Source organism: Ursus arctos, unplaced genomic scaffold (genome assembly GCF_023065955.2).
Source record: "Ursus arctos isolate Adak ecotype North America unplaced genomic scaffold, UrsArc2.0 scaffold_16, whole genome shotgun sequence".
Classification (NCBI taxonomy): domain Eukaryota; kingdom Metazoa; phylum Chordata; class Mammalia; order Carnivora; family Ursidae; genus Ursus; species Ursus arctos.
In genome coordinates this window covers 55,012,173-55,034,373 of record NW_026622830.1, presented here as the reverse complement: position 1 = coordinate 55,034,373, position 22,201 = coordinate 55,012,173, and the positions used below count along the sequence as shown (strand labels likewise).

Below are 22,201 nucleotides of genomic sequence, written 5' to 3'. Positions count from 1 at the left end.
CTAGGAAATCTTCCAGAGTCATCAGCTACTGTATGTGGGAGGAAGAAGAAGTGCCAGCCCTTCTCCCTAGCCACTGGAGGGCACCCCCAAATCCCCCTTACTCAGAGCACGGGTCCATTTCAGTCAATGAATTTGGGCAAACAGCAGAGACAGCCCCTCAGAACTCCTGAGATTTAGAGGTTGCAGGGACTTTCCCAGGAATAGCAACAACCACTGAAAGTGGGAGTCTTTAAGACTTGTACGCCCCAGAACTCCTTCCTGCCCCAGGACTGGGGTTGCCTTTCTCCGCTCTAAGGCCAGGAAGACTGTGTCCTGCTTCTTCCGTTGAGATGCTTTTTTGGTTTTGTGTTTGGTTTTGTATTGCCCCTGTATTTGGAACTTGTCGTATTGTAGTTCAATCTCTGGAACTGCATCAGCACCTAGTGGGGAAAAACACGGAAGGAGATCAAATCCTGCGTGTGAAGGGGACAAAGCCAGAGGAAGATAATTTGCAGATGGACTCAGGGCAGGCAGGACTTTCCAGCCTCAGTCTCCCCGTTGGCCATTTACCAAGTTTGTAATCTTTCTGGGATTCTTGTCAGTGATCTCTGGATTCCCTTTCCTGCTTGTTTTGTGTGTTGGGAAAAGATGGGAGGGGTACCTTAAAGGGCACACCTGAGCCTGGTTCCATGAACATCTATGCTGACCTAGGAGCCAGGATTTCCAGCCTTCGTGCATCTCCTTATGCGGTTCTTCTGAAGCAGCAGTTCCCTCCAGGCCCCAGGCTCTGCGTCAGATGCACAATAGCTACTGTTCCCTGGCTGGCATCTGATGGATCAGGGATGGGCTCTTTCTTGCCAGGATAATGGGCCATATCCTTGACCAGAGAAACCCCACACTCTCCTTGCTGTCCGTCGTGACTTTTAGGTCCATGTTTTCTGAAGTCCATCATCTCTATTTCTTTTATAATATTTTTTTTTATTATGTTAGTCAGCATACAGTACTTCCCTAGTTTTTGATGTAAAGTTCCATGACTCATTACTTGCGTCTAACACCCAGTGTACCATGCAATAGGTGCCCTCCTTAATACCCAACACCAGCCTATCCCAATCCCCCACTCCCCTCCTCTCTGAAGCCCTCAGTTTGTTTCCCAGTGTCCATAGTCTCTTGTGGTTCATTCCCCCTTCTGTTTACCCCCCCTTTCTTCTTCCCTTTCTTCTCCTACTGATCTTCCTACTTCTTATGTTCCATAAATGAGTGAAACCATATGATAATTTTCCTTCTCTGTTTGACTTGACTTAGCATTATCTCCTCCAGTCCCGTCTATGTTGCAGCAAATGTTGAGAAATCGTTCTTTTTGATGGCTGAGTAATATTCCATTGTCACTAATATTCAACAGTTTACACACTCAGTCTCAGTTTGCACACTTACACTGACTTGTCCGAAATTAGGTACTCAGCCTGAGCCCCCAGACCTACTGGGTCCCCTGCACATTGAAAGTGAGCAGATGAGAAGCATCTCGCATGCAACTGGTTGCCAAAACAAAGCAGGGGTATGAATACTTCTATCAGACAAAACAGAATATAAAAAAAAAAAGAGTAGTGACTCACAAAGAAGGACACTGTGTCCCAATCATGGAGACAATGCAACAAGAAGATAGAACAATTTTAAATTTTTAGACACCCATCATAGGAGGACCCAAATACATAAAACAGTTAATAACAAAAAGCAGGCAACTAATTGACTGTAATACAATACAGTAGGGGATCTAACACCCCCCTTCTATTAATGGACACATGATCCAAACTGAAAATCAACAAGGAAACAGTGGCTTTGGGTGATGCACTGGTTTTAACAGACGCATGCAGAACATTCCATCCTCCAACAGCACATACTCATTCCTTTCGATTGCACATGGAACGTCCTCCAGAGCAGATCACATATTAGGCTACCGAACAAGTCTCTACTAATTCAAAAAGATGGAAGTCATGGCATACATCTTTTCTGACCACAATGGTATGGACTAGAAATCAACCACAAGAGAAAAACCTGGAAAGACCATGAACACAAGGAGGTGAAAGAACACGCTCCCGAGAAATGAGTGGGTCAACCAGGAATTCAAAATAGGAAAAAAAATTACATGGAATCCAAAAACAATGACAAGACAAGCGTCCCAAAACTTTGGGATACAACAAAAGTGAATCTTAGAGGACCGGTTACAGCAAGACAGGCCAGCTCCAAAAGCAAGAACAATCTCCCATCCCATCACCTGACACAAAGGGATCTAGCATAAGAACAGCAGAGAGCTCTAGAGCAGGGGATCAGCCTTGGCGCGTTGGAGCTCTTGCTGTTGGGCCCATGCATAGCTTCCGTCCTTGCTCCATTTCCCAGCAGGTATGGTGTTCTTTCCTTTCCTGCACAACAACTCCCACCATGTCCACTGGGGAATCAACCCTTTATGGAATTCTAGAATGCTAGAAACTGCCAAAAAGGCCCAGGAAACAACCGTGCCTTCCCCATTTGGTATATCAAGGTGCTGATTAGCTTTCTCTTTGGGGAACATTCAACAGTGGTTTTTGAGACATCGTCTTAGGCCTGGATCCCCTGGGGATCTCGTGAAAATACAGATTCTGATTCAGTAACACTGGGAGGGACCTGAGACTCTGCATTTCCAACACGCTCTCCGCGGATGCTGAGGCCACTTGTCCACGGACCACCCTGACAAACGGCGCCAGCAGGCCATTTGACCAAAGTTATCTGTTTCACCACTGAAAACAGAATTTTCAGCAACAGTTTGGCCGCAGCGAGGAGGCCTTTTTATTGCCGGGAAGATAAACAGCCAGGGCAGGGCTTTGTCCACACCTGCAGGCCTCTCCTCTTCTTCTCTTCCAGGGAATATGGAGGCAGGATGGAAGGAGGTCAATAGTTTAGGAGCTTCTTTAGGTCAGTGGGTTTTCTTTCCTGTGCCCTCCTGTATCTCTGCAATGTGTGCAGAGCACAAAGTCCTTCCAAGAGGGATGGCCGAGGCTGAAAGGGGGTAAGGTGGGAGCCTGAGCTCCTGAGTCAGCCCTGGCACGTGGGCAGAGGCAGGTGCTAGGGGCCACTCTGTGTGTGGTGCACGGGCTCCCTCGCAAGTCCCCATGAACGGGCCAGAGGAGCTTCAGAGAGGACGAGCAGAAGACCCAATATTGCTCCAGGCGACAGAGGAGGGAAAAGACAGGTTGGTTCATGGCTGAATGGGCTTGGATGTGGCTGCAGGATGGAAAGTGGCTGCAGATATACTACAGCCCCGTTCAGGGTAGTCTTGATAGAATGCAGCGACGGGAAATTCTTTCAAGCATTTCAAAATTCTTTCAATTCTTTCAGGTGGTATGGAAAGAAAAGCAGCCTGAGGAAAGAATATACATTGGCTCGTGGCAGTGGTAGATGATTTGGCTCGTTGGTCAGGGACTGGGAGGAAGAAGATTTATGACAATTAGTCCTGGGGAACAGACATGTAGGTGGACCCATGGGAGTGGGCACCAGGTATGATGATCTTTGCATCACACATTGACATCCGCCCAAGCGCATTCAACCTGGAAAAGGCACTAAGCAGCCGAGTACATCTTGGCCACTTGATATCCATTCTAGCCTCTCACATTGCCCATCCCAGTGCTAGCATAACGGGCTCAGGAATGGACATGGTGACAAGGATGGAAGGCAGGGCCCCAAGACCTTCCCATTTCTTCTTTCAGCAACTATGCTCTGAGCACTCAGCCTGTGCCAGGTGAGTTGGTGGGCCCCAGTGCAGTCTGCAAATGGCCAAGTTGTTTCTGCTGTTCTGATGGAGAACACCTTGAAAGCAAGACGTGTGAAAGAACAGAGCAGATATTATACTCCAGTTACCAGCACAGTGTAGTAGGGAGGGCTAGGGAGTCACAGGAGAGGAGGGTCTGGAAGGCCTCCACATGGTGACATCTGCTGGTAGCAGATTGACAAGAGGGAGCAAGAGCTGCACACCTCTGGGAACAGTGTGTCAGGGAGAGGGCACCGCTGGGGCCAAATCTCTCAGACAGAAACTAGTTTGACGAAAGAAGATTCGGAAAGTGGCCAGAGTGGCTGGTGGAGGCTGGGAGGTGAGAACAAGAGATGGCAGTGGATGGGAGGGCCAGGTGCCGAAGCCTGGTCGACTGAGTTAGCTATCTGTTTGTCTCTGAGAACACTACTAGAAAGCTTAGCACTTCTGAAGCGTGATATTTCCTAGCTCCCAATTCGGGGGGGCCTGGAATCTCTGCACAGTTGAGACTGGGTGTTTCTGCCCCCAGGTCTCTGTGTGATGCAATCTGCGCCTCACCCGAGGCCCAACTGTGGTAAGATTTGCTCCCAAGTCACTGATGTGACTAATGTCAGGATTTAGCTCAGACTCAACAAAGTGGGTTTAAGCGAAATCCTGAATTTGAGTTCTTTTCTGCCTATTAGCCTGGGCACTCCCTAGGTTCCTTCCTCTGTGGGCCTTTATGTAGGGCAGTTCTAAACACCAGTGCTTGCTTCCCCAGTGCAGGGATACAGGAAAGAAAGGAAGGGAACAGAAGAGAGTAACAGGAAAGTGACAATGTTCTGTCATATTCTCTTGGTCAGAAACCTATTAGCAACCAGGCAGTGGATAGACAGGGAGGTATATAGCACGGGTGGGGATCCCTGGGAGCCACTGTGGAGTCAACGTGGTGGTATAGTCAGCACATTTCATCCAGACCATGAAACGGAGGTAAGCTTTAAAGTCGATGTGTGTTATGTTAACATGGGTTTGACTCCTGTGTGGCACTTAAGAGACAAAAAGAAAGAACAAAGAGAAAACAAACAAAAAACCAGTCTCAAATGTAGAGCACAGACTGGGGATGGCCAGGTGGGGGGATGGGTGAAATAGGTCATGGGGATTAAGAGTACACTTATGGTGCTGAGCACTGTGTAATGTACAGAACTATTGAGTCCCTGCTGTTCACCTGAAAGGAATATAACACTGTCTTTCAATTATAGTGTAGTTTCAAAACTTAAGAAAAATCGGTCCTATGAGATCTAAGCTTAGAATACGCAGAGTTTCCTCATGAGGTCTCATCGGGCTGAACGTCAATCCACATGAAAGGTAAATGAAAATGTCCAAAGACAAAAGGACAGTCTGTTTCTATGGAAAGGCCAGGGCCCACCTCTGTGTTCACGTAAAAGGTAACGTCCTATGCTACTGGCAGTTGGAGCAGAGTTTCACTCGAGTCCTATTGGAGCGATGCTCCTCTGGTGTTCTCATTCTACTTGGTTGTGTGTCTTCACGAAGTAATTGAAATAACGATTCCTAACCTTTGTCTCGTGGATGAAGCAATATTCGACTATCGGTAGCCATCGAACGTTTGTAGCGGGAACAACTTTCGGAAAATATTTAGCATTCGTATCTCTCATCGTATTACAGATAAGGAAGCTGAAGCCCAACAAGGGCACCCGGGGAACAATAACACAGAGGAGGTTCTCCTGACACCTGGTTCAGGGTCCTAACTCATTGAGGAAGTGTGAAGAACGCCCAACCCTCCAGGGTCAATGGACATATCATTTGAACGTGTCATTTTTAAAGAAAAGTGAAATGCAGTCAAACATGGAAAGACAGAAAATAACATCCTTTTAAAGAAAATCCACTATGATCCTCTACACTGTTTCTTACGTTCCACATATGAGTGAAAACTGATGATAATCATAGGGGAAAGGAGGGAAAACTGACCGGGAAGCCATCAGAGACGGAGCAAAACCATGAGGGGCTCTTAAGCACAGAGAACAACTGAGGGTGGCTGGAGGGGAGCTGGGTGGGGGGATGGGGCAATTGGGTGAGGAGCATAAAGGAGGGCACGTGATGTGATGAGCACTGAGTGGTATATGCAACTGATGAGTTATTCAACACTACATCTGAAATAAGGATGGGCTGTATGTCGGCTAATCGAATTTCAATAAAAAAACAACGGAAATCCAAGGTTCTGTGTTTTCTTGTTTTCAATACGAAAAATACCGGATGATTTCTTTTCTTCCCACAAGCAATGAAGGGAGCTAGCCTATTCAAGGTGAGGCAGTTTTCAGGGCATGCTGCCTTTTTCATTTCAGCCCTAAAGAGACTTTCAAACATGCTTTCAGTTCCAGGCCTCTTGCCCTTCGAGTCCATTCCGAGCACCCTTGACAGGGTGGCAAAAACTTTGTTTCTTCAAGGTGGGTCACCTCAAGCAGGTAACATCTGTACTTGCCACAGAGTTACTACAGGTGTGCACCCTCCATCACTTACAAGTGCCTCTCGACAAGATTTCCTCACAGGCGGCATGAATACTGGTGGCTGATGGTTTTCTCTTTGATGACATTGATCCCATTTTTTCACTTGCACGATGACTGGGAGTCGGCTCTCGGTCTCATTCCTGGTGGTGATACAGCTCTCCAGCTCCCCCTCAAACATGTCCATCTCCTCTCTCCCAGAGAGGAACCTGCAGAACTTAGGGACCATGAACTGGGAACACAGAGCAAACATATAAAGGTCTTGCCTGACTTCAGCTCAGCATAGGAGGGACATACTGTTCCCCTTTGGTTTGACCCCAGTGTAATTTAGTACTCTAACCTTCTTTGCCATGGACTCCAGACAGTGGCTCACCAAGACGGGAGGGATACGGAGTTCCTTGCAGACACGCCCACACACCACGTTCATCACCTTCTAGCATGTAAGACTATGTCCCTCATCTGATTAAGAAACTCTTCAAACGTTAATGGATCAGAGTGCAATGAAAGTCTAACTTGGAAGAAGGGCTGAGCTCGGGGATCCGTCCAGTCATATGTCTCACTGCTCCCATCATCCACGTAGGTGCTGCACAAAATGGACAAGGTCCCATTTCCAGTACACAGCTCATGCTGGCCCATCATACATATTCCTATCCTCTTGCGATCACATAGCGTCATGACCCCATCATCATGCCCGTGCTTCTCCAGTTCATGCTGCTCTCTTACTCCACTAATGAACCTTTTTCATCTCGGAAGTGCAGTCCAATAATATTCATTTTCATAGCTTCACAAAATAGGATTTGGCCATGCTTTAATGGATATGACCTGCAAGGCACAGGATAGAAAAGAAAAATAAATTCACGTACAGGACATTCAGAATACTTACAATCTTTGTGACGTTAAAGACATTAGCAATGAAGTAAAAACACAATCCACAAGATGGGAGACCATATTGGCAAACTGTCTATCTGGCAGGGGCTCAATATCCAGAATGAATAGAGATCACATGAACTCAACAACAGACAACAAAATGAATGCAATGCGTGAATGTGCAAATTGGGAATAGGCATATCCTCAAAGATGTGCACGTGAAAAGAAATTTGAAAAGATACATCACTAATGTTAAGGGAAATGCAAATTATAAAAAGCAATGAGATACCATTTTACATCCTTTAAGATGACTCTTCCAAAAAAAAAAAAAAAAAAAAAAGCAATCAGAAGGGAAAAAAAGAGCAAGTGTTGGCCAAGATGTGGAGAAGATGGAAGCCTTATTCAGTGTGTGTGGTAGGAATGTTTAACAGCATAGTTGTGAAATCAGTATGGTAGTTTCAAAAAAAATTAAAATTAGACTTACTATGTGTTCCAGTAACTCCACTTCTGGGGTGTATACCCAAATTAATTGACAGCATGGTCTTGAAGACATATCTGAACACACATTTTCATGGCATCATTATTCATAATAGCTATATCATGAAAGCAATCCAAGTATCTGTCGAGGGAGGAACAGATGTTGTATGTACACATATTGGAATAGCATTCATTCTTCAAAGTGGAAGAAGACATTGACATTTGCCACAACATGGGTGAACCTTGAGGATATTATGCTAAGTAGATGAGTATTCATGAAAATACACACTTTGACTTCACTCTTAGGACCTACCTAGAGTAAATTGCCAAAGACAGTAGAATGGTGTTGCCAAGGGCTGGAAGTAGGCGGTCATCGGAAGTTTCTGATTCATGGTATAGAGTTTGAATTTTACAAGATACAATGAGATGTGAAGCTGGGTTACAGGGAGGTTGTTCAAACATATTAATGCATGGAACACACTTAGAATGTACTCCATGAACTTAATGGACTTAACGACATGAAAATAAATGTAAACTGCAAATACGGAGAAACGAACTCAGGACAATTTCGTCTAGCCATTTATATCCTTTTGTTTAGGTCCCATCTCAGACATTTTGCTTCAGCCATTTTCCATGAGGCGACTTTGATCAAACAAAATGTTCTCATTCTGTGCCCACTTGGAAGCTTACAATCAGAATTTTCCAAAACATGAACAGTTTTTTCAAAAGTTACTATCTGAGGTCACTTATTAAGACTTTCTATTCTTTGACAAATTGTTAAATGGAACAAAATTTTAAAATTCTATTTCATCTGCTTTAATTTTAATTCACTGATTTTTAATTTCAGAATCGACTTTCTATGCCAATGGCTTGAAGTTTTTAACCCCTAGGATAACCTACTGGCTTTCGGTTCTGCTGTTTTCAGTTTTGTTTACGTGACGTTCTTTTTACCATGTCCAATTTCCTGATGCTCTCTATGAATATTAAAATATTTTTTTGCTCCAGTTGTTTTGATACATTTGACATACAGAACTGTGTATGTTGAAGATACCTGGCGTAATGATGTTCCTTTCGTATACTGTGAAACGATCGCCAGAATAAATTTAGTCCGCCGCCATCATCATCTCTAGAGATACAAAAATGAAGTAAAAAGAAAAGAAAGAGAGGTTTTTCTTTGTGATGAGAACTCTCAGAACTTGCTCTTTTCACACTTCTCAAATACACCATAGAGCAGTAATGAACTGTAGTCCTGGGGTGTACTGTAAATCCCTATTCCTTATTGATCTGAAACTGGAATTTGTACCTTTTCACCATTCACTCAATTCCTGCACCCCCTCCGCCCTCTGCTTCCGGTTACTTCTATCTGATCTCTTGTTCTGAGTTAGTCTTCCTCCTTTTCTCTTCTTTGTCTCAGATTCCACAGTGAAGGGAAAAATAGAGATCCTGCTCCTTTGCTCTGTGACTCTGCAAAGGCACTGCGTTGAGGACCCCCGAGAAAAGGCATGGCTTTTTTTGCTGGTGTGCCTGCGTGGGGCTGTGCCACCAGAGCTGGAGAACTGGGTGCAGGGCGCTTCCTTGTCCATGGTACCTGGTGAGTTCTGCTGGAGGAACTGGAACAGGAAGAGTCAGGCAGAGGCCATTGTGGTTGTCGCCCCTGCCCAGAAACAGCTTGAAAGTTTTAGTAGCATTCTGCAGTCTAGGTGCTTAAGAGGGGAGGTGGGCTCCAAGATCTTCTCAATTATTCATTCAGTAACTACACACTGAGCACTGCCCTATGCCAGGTATCTTGCTGGGCCCGTGCGTGGAGATGAAATTACCTAGGGCTCCTTTGCTTTAGGAGCTCCCAGTCTACACATGGACCAAAGCTCCAAAGAGAACGCACGTGAAAGAAAAGAGCAAGCGCTCTGTACTAGGAATGAAGTGTGCTACGGAGGAAGGCTGGGGAGTCATTGCATGGAAAGATATGAAAGGCCTCACTGAGGCTGAGGTTGCTGAGAACAGATTGACCAAAGGGAGCTAGACCTGCACACGTCAGGGAGCAGCGTTTCAGGAAGAAGTGACTTGTGCTGCAGACACTCAATAACAGAAGCCAGTTTGGCCAGAGGAGTGAAAAAGGCAGCCAAGGTGGCTGCAGGGACACTAGGAGGAGAGCAGAGGGGAGGGAGGAAGGCAGGGACAGATGCTGAGGCCTGGGAGACTGTTACTTATCTAGAGTTGCCCCAGGACTGCATTGCCCTGATACCCTGCATGTGCAGGTGCATCGCTTTAATTTCTAACAGTATTTGTGGGTGAAGAATGCGGGCCCAAATTAGCATGGTTCCCAAGGCTCAAGGTGTGTCAGTGGCTGCGGCTGTGACCAGGGCCATACTGGAAGAGGATTTTGTCATAAGTTGGCTCACGTGACTTGGGATGCCATCTGGACTCAGAAGCTGAGTTCCTGTGTGTCTTTTGGCCTTGGCACTGCCTCCGTTCTCTATCCTGTGAGCCTCTGTAGATGGCAGCTCAAAACATCGGTGCTTGGTTCTGCTTCAGAGAGAGAGAAGAAGAAGGGAAAGGGAAGGAGTGAGTAGTGGAACATGATGGAAAGTAACTAGGGAGTGAGAAACTCTTTGCATGACATGTAGAGAAGCTCTAGGCATGGTACTTCATCACGTTGAATATGTCCTGTGGTTCAAAAGCCAGTCACTGACCACTTAGCGGTTACAGTCTGATGCCTATACCACAGGTCAGGATCCCTGGGAGCCATGGTGAAAGCCGCTCCCCTCATAGACCCAAACGAGGTAACGGGGTCTCGTTCTTCATATAACGGGAAACAATTGCATGGTTTTACTACAGAGGATGACAATGCCTGCATCTTCTTGCTTTTCCAGACCATCATGGTGCCCACCTTAAAATGAGGCCAAGAGGGAAAGTGACAGTTGCAGTATTACATGGCTGGAACCCAGGCCTCTTCTGAGTGGCCCTCCATGCCAAGTCCCACCCCTTCTTGTAATTCTTCCATCTTGAAAATTGTGCCTCAGATACACAGGGGACCACCCCACACATGTAATAAATACTCTTATCCACAGACACCAGAGGATGTCCCAAGGAAGTAGATTCTAGCCTGATCCCCACACTGCAGGCTGGGAAAGTGGGGACTACGCGAGAGACACAATGACATAGGACACACAAGTGCGCAAAGAAACACAGAACGTAAGGTCTGAATTCAGCTCTGCCTCCTGAAGCTTCGGACCCTAGTTCCATTTCCAGAGAGTGGTGGCTATGGCCTTTTTGGCTCATTGTGTCCAGTTCAGGAGATGACATGGGGGAGAAAGCTAAGGAGTCAACTTCCAAGAAGGGGCTCTGGATAGGTCTGACTGAACACATGGTCCCAGGGATTAGAATCTTGAAAGAGTGACCTCACTTCCTCTGTGATAGGCCCCAACTGAACTTAGAACTCTGGTAACCGGGCACCCAGATTCAAAAGACAACCTGCTCTCCAGCTCACTTGAGTGGAGACGTTCGAGAGAACAGGATGTTCTCTTGCTGCCTTCCTCCCTTCAGGGTCTCTGGGCCCAGGCAAGCCCAGAGAGAGAGACTTTCAAATAATTGTAGACGTCGGCTCAGCCCGCTTTTCCGAGCCCTCTGGACATGTGGCAGGAGACACCAACAGGTAACACGAGGCAGCTCAGGGCAGCCCACTGGAGAGCAGGCAACAACTGTGATGTCACCTCAGCAGGCCCACACCTCTTGCCCCTCATTATGTGTGTCCCTGTGTGTGTGTTGGGGTGGGGGGCTGGTTGTCTATGTGTAGAGAAGGGGACAGAGGATGTGGGACACACCCTTCCTGGGCAGAAGGAAGCTGCCAGGTGTTGGAAGCCTGGCCCATCTTTCATGTTCACACCCCAGGTCATAGCAGGCGGGATGAGAAGCTGAGCACTGGGGACCAAGCTCAACTACCTCGATGTTAATCACGAGCTCTAGAGTTTCATCCGGCTACGTCCTTGCTCGATGTCTTTTCAGCTGCCCCTCTTTGCCTCAACTGGAGAGCAGGATTTCTAATGCGGGTGGCCCCTTGTGGCAATGTCCCGGGAGGACACTAATGTCTCTTGACCCCATGTGTATGGGGCACTGCATTTTCAGAGCTGCACCCAGGAGGTCATCGAAGAGCTGGTCTGGGACTTCAACTACAACGCCCTAGACAAGTGGCAGGTACACCAGGCCACCCAGGATCAGTGCCGCTCTGAGGTGAGAATGGGAAGAGGGTTCCACGCACCCAGGGCCCCCACACAAATATGGGGACAAACCTGGGGCCCTCCCATGGTGTTTCTATATGAGTGCCCCGCAGGCCCAACCACAAAGTCATCCCAGTATCCACACCTCCACCACCAGCTGTGGGAGAAGGTAGGAAGACACTCTTCACATAGGTGGGAATGGTAGAGAATAGTGTTCATGTTTTTTGCAGTTTGGGGCGTGGGTTATTCTGTTTCATTCTGTTTTGTGTGACTTTTCCCACAGCCATGAGTGTCTTTGCATTTTGCTACTGTTTTGAGTATTTTCTTGACTCACCCCAGCCATCCTGTGTAGAACCCAGCTCCACTGTCCTTGGAGAACGTGTCCAAGGCCTTATGAATCCTCACCCCACACAGGGTGATTGAACATAAAAGGAACGGTGGGATGGAGCCATTCTATATGTTCCTCTGTAACGTATCACCTCTCAGAACACATCGACTCATTGTATGTCCCCCGGGTCACAAGCTGTGTCCTCATATGTCTTTTTGGACCTCCGTATGGGAGGTTGTCTGCCACCGTGATTCAGCCTTTCAAGCACGGATTGGGTGCAAGGCCTCTGATGCCTCCTGGCCCAGGTAGTGGACTCTGTCTTTTCAGAGTTCAATCCAGGCAATCTTTGAGGAGCTGCTTGCTCCAAGGGCTCAGCTACTCCATCTCCCTTGACAAGCAGCAGGTGCCTCGGCCCACAACAGCATCCAATGCTGGTCTGGGGTGAGAACAGGTCCAGATTGATGTCCAATCTCAGGACCCACAGATGATCACGGCAAGGCCAGAACCCACACTAGAAACAACCGGCTCCCCTGGGGCCTGCCGAGGAAGGTGGATTTCCCCTGAACCTTTCTCCCCACCTTAGGAACAGAGCAGGCCGCAGCAGCCTAGGGAAATGCCATGCATTCCATGCTCTGGACAGTTCTCAGGCCCAACGTCTATGATCTCGAGCAGCGTTGGAGATGCTAAGCCTCTGCTTTCTCCTGTCTGCAGTAGGGATGTTGACTGATGACTCAAAGGCATACAGTTCTTAATAAAGCCTATTCAGAGAGAGAAAGGCTGTGGTGGCTCAGCTAACAAGATGTGTTGAAGTGACCAATGCTTTCTCATTTCACCCCTAAAGGCAATTGTACTTTCAAGCCTAGAGCCTTTTTCTGGGTGGGCCCTCAAGTCCCTTTTCTTGCACAAGTTCCCGAAGGGATGGGACTCTCTGGTCTGAGCACCAGACCCTGATCATCCTGGTGGTTCGTGGTGTTGAAGCTGACTCCATTGCCCCCCACACCCCCCTTCTCTACCTGGTGGGAAAAGGAATCATCCCTGTCCCTGGATGAGGCCCAGACGATGCTGAGGCTCCGAGAAGGCACAATGGAGCGTTTCGTACAGTCCCTGGTGCCATCCTTCCCAGATGGGAGCATCTCAACCACCTCAACGATCTTCTGCATGTACGAGATGTTCACTTCAGCCACACAGGTCCCGGGCCAGCAGTTCAATCGGTGAGTGCCCACCCCGTGCACAGCACAGGGTGAGCCTCCCATCTACTGGGTGTACATCTCGGGAATGGCCCTACCCCTCTCTGACCTTCCCTTTCCTCTTCTGAAAACTGGGGTGGTTAAGAGGATGAACCTCATACAGTTACTGTAGGAAATCATGGGAGGAAACATGGCACGGGCTACTCTGGTGCTTGGCTCTGTAGAAAGGGCTCCTGGACGTGCTGGGCATCTTCTTGCTTAATAGTTCTCTCTCTCCGGTCAAGAAGCTCTCAAGTGCAACCCTCACAGGCCGGTGGCCCTTCTGGGTTGACGAAAGGAAATGCAAAGCAGGCAGTTTCCCCATGTGCAAAGGACTTCTGAGATTCCATCTAGATGGTTCTGGTAGTTGTCCTTTGTGTGAGCAGCTCAGGGGCACACTGGGAGCAGGCAGACCAGCCCACGGGCCACTCAGGATTTGGAAAGTGCGGGCTGGGAAGTAGTCATTCAAGAATGTATATTAAGCACCTAGGAATGTGAATGGAGAGAGGAGATACAGTGTCTGGGTCTCAGTTCTAGTCAGAGGGTCAGATAGGCACTCTGCACACCCTAAGCATGCATGTCCAATGGTTGTTAGATGTGATATCTTCGTAGCCTCCTCTAGCTTTGAAAGGATCCACCAAGAGCTGGATCATAGGACAGATGAAATGATCAAGTAAAACTGGGACAGGGGTTTGGGTCCAGAAGCAGGGCTGGCTGCCTCCACAGAGCAGGGTGGGGGACTACAGGGGTGGTGGCTGGGGAGGGATTTGCCGAACCAGGGATCTCACTGATCTCTTGATTTCCAGTGGGTGGGCTTCATCTGGGGGGCTTCATGTGAAGAAGCAAATGAGTCAAAGAAGGCTGTGGAGGGGGTCCCGGGCCCTCTGGGCGGCAGAGCACAGTCTGGGCTCAGTGGGTGCCTGAAACACCCATCCCTTTGACGGTCCCAACTTGCTCTGCCTGCCCCTCCCTGCTGACCACCCCAACCGGGGCCAAGAACCGAGGGTGTGCTGAGCCGACCACTCACAAATCTGCCTCCAACCTGAGCCTTGATACTGGTGTGCATGGAGGATAGAATAGACCAGGTCCATGGCCAGGTAGAGGAGAGGAGAAGTGGAAAAACCAGACTCATTCAGGTTTTCTGGAGGACCAGGCCTCCCAATACGAGGGCAGCTAGAGAGGGGTTGGAAGGGGGCTGGGGCCATCCTCTGGGACCCATACAGAAAGAACGGTGCTGTGGGAGTAGCATGTGCAATGCAAGGCCAGGCCTCTGACTCTGCTCCACATATGACTCTCCCAGCACCCTGTCTCCCGTCTTGGGTACCTGGCCTGACCAGAATTTGCAGGCTATCTATCAGTCCCTGGGCTGTGACCGTGTCGAGATCAAGGTGGCCTATGTACATGGGGCCATGGTTCTGAAGTGGCATGCCTGGGACGTGACAAACCATGTCCCCCTTCTCCTGATGCAGCGGGAACTTCTGGCACTCACTGAGGCAGAGGTGGAGGGTAAGGGGGATGGCAAGCTGGGAAGGCTAACTGGGATGCGGTTCATGGGCTGGGTATTCCTTTCAAGGCCATGGGGTCTGTCCTGGTTTTGCAAAGGCATCCGGAAAGTCAGTGATGTGGATGAACCTTTCTCTGTCTCCTGCCCCAGTGCCAGCTCCAGGGCTCCTTCCAGCGGCAGAGCCAGGAACAGGGCCTCCTATAGAGCTAGAGGCGACCCCGGCTCTGTGTCAACTGTCACCTGCGGTGTCAGAGCCTGCCTCCCCTCCGTCAGCTGTTCCAGAACTGCAACCCGAGCTCCCATCTTCTGCATGTGTGCCGGGTGCTGAGCAGCAGTCAGCTGGACCACCCTTTTTGCTAGAAAGTTTCACTCAGGCAACAGCCACAGAGCCCACCGCGGCCCCAGAGGCTTCCTGCCACTGCTGTGTCACCCCAAAGAACCAGCTGGGTGAGGAGAAGCCCGACCTCCTGGACTTCCCTCCCAGGCTGGTGGCAGAGCAGCTCACGTATATGGATGCGGTGAGCAGCTGGGCTCTCAGGGTGGGCCCGGGGCAGGCCTTTCTTCTGCTCTCACCTGCCCCACACCTGCCTTTCCCTGATGTGGACTCCTATGGTCTGGGACCAAATCTCAGCTCCACCACTTCCCAACCCTGTCAACCCATCAAGGCGCTTAGCCCCAAGCTTTCCCTATCCAGCTGCGGACTGTAGCGAGAGACCATGATAAGCACTGATACGGAGGTACTAGGGAGAAGAAATGAGCCAGAATGGAGAGACCAATGGGCAGGCCCTGGTCCCGTGGGTGGAGGAGGGCAGCTCCCTGTGTTCAGTCAAGTCCATGGGTCACCCACTCATGTGCCTTGGAGGATGAGTACCCTCAGCATTGATTAGGCATCTGATGTGTCCATGAGGACAGGGCAGACGGAAGAACGTGTGGTTGCAGCTCCCGTGTGAGAATGTGCATCTGAAAGGGGGGAAGGACCAGGGGGATGGCCAGTTGGAGGGGAGGGGAAGAAGCCCCCTTGGGTTGGACCACCTTGCAGTGCCACCAGGAGCTGGGAGTTCCTGAGCATGATCAGGGTGCCAATGCCCTCCTTCCTTCCCTTGCTCTGTTTGCTCCTGGGTCATTGTGTACTGGGTTCCCTCAGGGAAAAACAATGGAATGAAATCCACGGTCTCCAACCAGGCTCAGGCCAGATTCTCAGCTCCCTGAGGTCCAGCTCTGACCTGTGACCCCTACGTAGGACATGCGTCTTGCATGGGAAATGGCTGGGTGAACCAAGGTCCGCCTGTTCTCTAGGAGCTGTTCAAGAAGCTGCTGCCCCATCAGTGCCTGGGCTCCGTCTGGTCCAAGCGCAACAAGCCTGGCAATGAGCACCTGGCACCCACAGTCCGGGCCACTGTCGCCCAGTTCAACGGTGTGGCCAAGTGTGTCATCACCACCTGCCTTGGCAACCCAAGCATGACAGCCCGGGACAGGGCCATGGTGGTGGAGCACTGGATCAAGGTGGCCAAGGTATGCAACGGGAAGCCCAGCCGAGGTGCTCTCCTGAGTCTCGGGCACTGCTCTTCCCTTGATCAGGTCTCAGGGTGGAAGGCCCTGGTCTTTGCCCTAGGGACTGTGCAGTCCCTAGGCTCTTCCGTCCAGGGGCATGCTGACCTCGCCTTGCATGGCCCCATGCTGGGATGCTCCGTTTCTGCCTGGCTCCTTCCTTGGAGTGAGGTAAAATCTTCCTCTTCCTCTGGGCCTCACGTGTGCCCTTCGGCAGGTCCCTGGACAGCGGCTTCCTCCAGCAGGAGCACTTTCCCCTGAGGGGGACTGAAGCTTGAGAGCCAATCAGGTGCCGGCTCCCCAAGTGACAGCCCATTCTCTTCCCTCCCCAGGCCTGTCAAACCCTGAGGAACTACTCGTCCTTACGTGCCATCCTCTCGGCTCTGCAGAGTGTCTCCATTCACCGCCTCGAGAACACGTGGGGGAAGGTTTCCAGGTGAGTAGGCCTCTCTCCATGGAGGGACCAGGATGGACGAGGGAGCTCCCAGAGGCTTGTCCTCTTCCCCCTCAGGCAGCTTGGACCTTCTGGGAGGCGGCAAACCCCGACCACAGGACCTGGGCTGGTGGGTGCGTCTCTCAGCCTCCCTGGTGAGGAGGTCACCATGCCTCCCGCTTTAGAAATCAGTTTTGCCAAATGTCCCACACGGGGCTGAGCTGCATTAAATCTCTTCACGTGTTTCCTTGACAGCCACTAAGTTCTCTGCCCATTTGAACCCCAAATTGACCCAAACAGCGTTTCTCAATGAATATGGGAAGGGAGGCCCAGGACGAGCCACATGAGAGCTCCCTCCCATGTCCTACAAAGACCTTAGTGCTCAGAGGATCCCAGAAGAAACCCTCAACCAGGCAGGTTGACACTCTGGGGTTCTCAAAGAAAAGGCACTCGCACTCAACCCTGCCACATTATTCGTCCATTGATCCTGCCTCCCTTGCCTCTCTTCAGGAAGCCATTGAGGATCTTTCAAAAGCTGTGCAGCAAGGACACCGCACAGGGCAGGAACCTGCTCATCAAGGTAGCCTGGAAGGTGCAGGTCTGGAAAGAGAGGAGGGGTGGGAGGGAACAGGGTCCTGAGTGGATGAAGTCGGGAATGGTCTGAAGCATTCCTTGGGGAGGGGAAGCCTTTGTCATGAATGTGGCGACAGCCTAGGTGAGGATGCCGTTGGCGGCGAGGGGGCAAGCAGGTGGTGTCCAAGCAGACTCCCTAGCCTAGACACCCTCTCTCTCTGTGTCGACAGCTGGTCCAGGTGGGGGCCTTTACAAACCTGGAGAGCCCAGAGGACAGACCTGTGCTCAGTGATGGGGTTGGGCTGGGTTGAGGGCCACAACAATGATGAGAGTAATAGGACCCTGAGTCCTCAGGAGACCATGGGAGATAGGTGGAGTTGTCACGTTTCCCGATGAGAAAACAGGCTCGGGGAGGCCAGGCTGCAAGCTCAAGGTCACACATGGAGTGAACGTTGGAGTGAGTTGTTCTGGAATCACTCACGGCCTGCTTCTGGATAATGGGGCCTCAGGATCAGTATGAGTTAGGTCAGATGTCTAGGTTCTGAAGTCCAAGATGGTGGGGGCAAGTGGCCTGAGGGTATGATGGTCTCAAGGAACTTGTCCTTGGCCCTGCAGGAGCGACCATCCAATAGATTTGCCACCCTGGTGATGGCCCTCCGGGGAGCCCAGAAGAGGATGCAGAAGAAGGTGAGTGTGCCTGAGGCCCAGGGCCTCCAAAGTCAGAGGAGGAGGAGGGCTCCTCCCTGAGGGCTGGAAGCCTCCCAAAAAGGAAAGATCAGGAAGGGGGGGGCCTTCCCACTCCAGCTGCGGCTTCTGGGGCCACAGCTTCTACAATTCTTATTTCAAAAGGACCAGGAGGAGGGTCCAGAGTGGTCCATAGAGAATGGGTTTTGCGGGTGGGGAGGGACCGACCTAGTGCTCCATTCCCTGGCATTTTTGAAAAGCAGGCCCTGAAGGTGATGAGGAGGAGTCTGATGTTCTGGGGGGGGGGGAGGGGAAAGGGAACCCGTGGGGGGGAGGCTGCTAAGGGTCCTAGGCTGCTCCACGTGAGCCCCTGGGGTGGGCTAGGAGGCTGGAGCATTTTCAGTGGAGGGTCCCTGTGGACACCAGAGAGCAGGGACTCATCCCAACCCTCCCCCTCATGACACAGGGTGTCGTGCCTTTCCTTGGCACTTTCCTCACCGAGCTGGTGATGTTAGATACCGCCATGGAGGACTATCTGGAGGTGGGTGAGCCTGAGGATTGTGGGGGAGGGACCAGAATCCGGAGGTTTGGGAGCAGAACACCCCTGTACTGAGCCCTGAGCTCTCAGGACTCGGCAAACCTCCCGTCATGACAGCCTCACGGCTACCCTGTGAGCCTGGGGGCTGTTGCCCATCTCAGGGATGAGCGAGGTGAGGCTGCAGTTAGGCCACGGCTCCCGGTGCCGAAGACTGGTGAAGCAGCAGAGCTTCCTGAAGGCAAAGCTGCATGAGGTCTGTCTGAGTGGACCTCAGCCTCCCCCGGTGAGTTTGCCCGTGGGGGGAGAATGAAGTCAGGACCCTCCACGTCAGCAAGCACCTCAGTAGCCGCAGCAGCCCCTTCCTGCCTGAGGCTTCGGCCTCCCCTACTGTCTTCCGAGAGGGTGGTGCTGCAGGGTCCCGACCTGTAGCCAGTCCATCTGCCCCATGTCCTCCTTTCTCTGGACCCCAGAGCCTGGCCTAGATCCCAGGCCCACTATCTGTGTATGCACGGCCCCCTCACGGGTCCTGGCCATGGTGCATCATGAGAAGGGATGGGAATCAAGTGCTCCTAAGAACCAGGGGCCTCATTCTGATGGACTTTGTCTGCATTCCAGGAGAATGAGATCAACCACCACAAAAGAAATAAGGTGAGCATATGTGGCGCTTCCCGCAGGGAAGGGTAGGGAGTGGGCCTCAGAGATGTCCCTGGGAAGAACATTGCTTGGCTCCATCCCCTCCACCTCACATTTCCTGGGATCCCTTGAGAAGAAAGCAGTGCAAGTCCCATCCCGTTAGGAGATGGGGACAGAGCATGGCATCCAGGAGGAATTCCCGGAGGAGGGGCTACTGATACTCATCTCTGAGAACAGGTGGAGACCGGATGAATCTGCAGGGAGGAGGATGGCCATGTGTGCCAGGACCTGGGATGGGTGCCCGGTCCCGGTGCTCAACCCTCACCAGACCCTGCAGCTCCCCGCCCCCCCCCCCCCCAGGCTCCCTATGCATCCTGTGCTTCTCTCTCTGCTCAGGAATACCAAGTCATTACGGACATCATGCTGCTCCAGGTGGCTGCCGAGAATTACACCCTAGAGCCCGAGGATCCTTTTTGGGCCTGGTTCCAGGCTATGGAGCCGCTCAGCGAGGCTGAGAGGTGAGGCCCATCAGGAGCTGGGTCGGTGAGGTTCGGGGTGGACTCTTTCTGCTGGCCACTCCTGGGATCCTCCTTCCCTGGGCAGCCTCAGGCCTTGTTGCCGGGGCGCCAGACTCCAGCTGTGGGCAAACACTGGCAGGGACTCTTGAATGGAAGCTCCTGGGCAACTCACAGGTGTCCCTCTGTCCTTAGCTACACCCTGTCCTGCCAGCTGGAGCCCCGGTCCTAGCTGGTCAGCAGCACTCAAGAAGGAGAAGAACTGGCCGCAGTCAACCTCAGGACTGAGCAAGTGTCCAGTGGCCCTGCAGGGATTCCTCAGCAGCTGCATCCTTGTGCCCATTGTCTCCACACCCCTTCCCCCCATCTATTTCCTTATGTAGGGGGCACCATTTAGTTGTTTTAAATAGTACCGTGATAGATTTGCATGTTAGGAGATTAAAGCCCTTGTTTTGTTTTAGAGCCCAGGTGTGTGGTTTGGGTCTTTTACTTCCTGCAGTAATGGAAAACTTGCACAGACTCTCATATTCGTTCCTGACCTAGGAAATCCCCCAGAGTCATCAGCTACTGTACGTGGGAGGAAGGAGAAGTGCCAGCCCTTCTCCCTAGCCACTGGAGGGCACCCCCAAATCCCCCTTACTCAGAGCACGGGTCCATTTCAGTCAATGAATTTGGGCAAACAGCAGAGACAGCCCCTCAGAACTCCTGAGATTTAGAGGTTGCAGGGACTTTCCCAGGAATAGCAACAACCACTGAAAGTGGGAGTCTTTAAGACTTGTATGCCCCAGAACTCCTTCCTGCCCCAGGACTGGGGTTGCCTTTCTCCGCTCTAAGGCCAGGAAGACTGTGTCCTGCTTCTTCCGTTGAGATGCTTTTTTGGTTTTGTGTTTGGTTTTGTATTGCCCCCGTATTTGGAACTTGTCGTATTGTAGTTCAATCTCTGGAACTGCATCAGCACCTAGTGGGGAAAAACACGGAAGGAGATCAAATCCTGCGTGTGAAGGGGACAAAGCCAGAGGAAGATAATTTGCAGATGGACTCAGGGCAGGCAGGACTTTCCAGCCTCAGTCTCCCCGTTGGCCGTTTACCAAGTTTGTAATCTTTCTGGGATTCTTGTCAGTGATCTCTGGATTCCCTTTCCTGCTTGCTTTGTGTGTTGGGAAAAGATGGGAGGGGTACCTTAAAGGGCACACCTGAGCCTGGTTCCATGAACATCTATGCTGACCTAGGAGCCAGGATATCCAGCCTTCGTGCATCTCCTTATGCAGTTCTTCTGAAGCAGCAGTTCCCTCCAGGCCCCAGGCTCTGTGTCCGATCCATGGTAGCCACTGTTCCCTGGCTGGCATCTGGTGGATCAGGGATGGGTTCTCTCTTGCCAGGATAATGGGTCATATCGTTTTTTTTTTTTTAAGTTTTTTAAAACTTATTGGACAGAGAGCGATAGTAAGAGATTGAACAGAAGCAGGGGAGTGTGAGAGGGAGAAGCAGGTTTCTGTTGGAGCAGGGAGTCTGATGCAGTCCTGCATTCCAGGACCCTGTGATCATGACCTGAGTCGAAGGCAGAAACTTAAAGGCAGAGCCACGATGGTGCCCCATGGCCCATATCCTTGACCAGAGAAACCCACCCTCTCCTTGGTGGTCAAGGGGACTTTTAGGTCCATGTTGTTCTGAAGTCCATGTCTCAAACATTCTCTAGTTTACACACTTAGTCTCAGTTTCCACTCTTACACCAATTTGTCCAAAATTGGGTACTCAGCTTGAGCCCCCAGACCTACTGAGTCCCCTGCACATTGAAAGTGAGGAGATGAGAAGCATCTAGCATGCACGTGGTTGCCAAAACAAAGCAGAGGTAGGAATACTTCTATCAGACAAAACAGAATGAAAAAAAAAAAAAGAGTAGTAAGACACAAAGAAGGACACTGTGTCATAATCATGGAGACAATGCAACAAGAAGATAGAACAATTTTAAATATTTAGACACCCATCATAGGAGGACTCAAATACTTTTATAAAATAGTTAATAAGCGGTGCCTGGGTGCCACAGCGGTTAAGCGTCTGCCTTCGGCTCAGGGCGTGATCCCGCCGTTATGGGATCGAGCCCCACATCAGGCTCTTCCGCTATGAGCCTGCTTCTTCCTTCCCACTCCCCCTGCTTGTGTTCCCTCTCTCACTGGCTGTCTCTATCTCTGTCGAATAAATAAAATCTAAAAAAAAAAAAAATAGTTAATAAAAAACAGCAGGCAACTAATTGACTGTAATGCAATACAGTAGGGGTTCTAACACCCCACTTCTATTAATGTGGACTTGATCCAAAATGAAAATCAACAAGGAAACAGTGGCTTTGGGTGATGCACTGCTTTTAACAGACGCATGCAGAGCATCCCGTCCTAAAACAGCAGAACACTCATT

General features: G+C 50.5%; 1 protein-coding gene and 1 long non-coding RNA gene across 3 annotated transcripts in view; both read right to left on the bottom strand.

Annotated features, from left to right (window-relative positions):
- The window catches only part of LOC125281949 (ral guanine nucleotide dissociation stimulator-like), a 476,760-nt gene that overhangs the window by 341,238 nt on the left and 113,321 nt on the right, over positions 1–22,201 (bottom strand). The gene's annotated exons all lie outside the window — the stretch shown is intronic.
- On the bottom strand, positions 1,634–9,128 carry LOC130543874 (uncharacterized). The gene is made up of 2 exons (XR_008959577.1): positions 7,604–9,128; positions 1,634–7,074 (listed from the first exon to the last, which is right to left on the bottom strand). It is a non-coding gene; the product is annotated as an uncharacterized LOC130543874 (long non-coding RNA).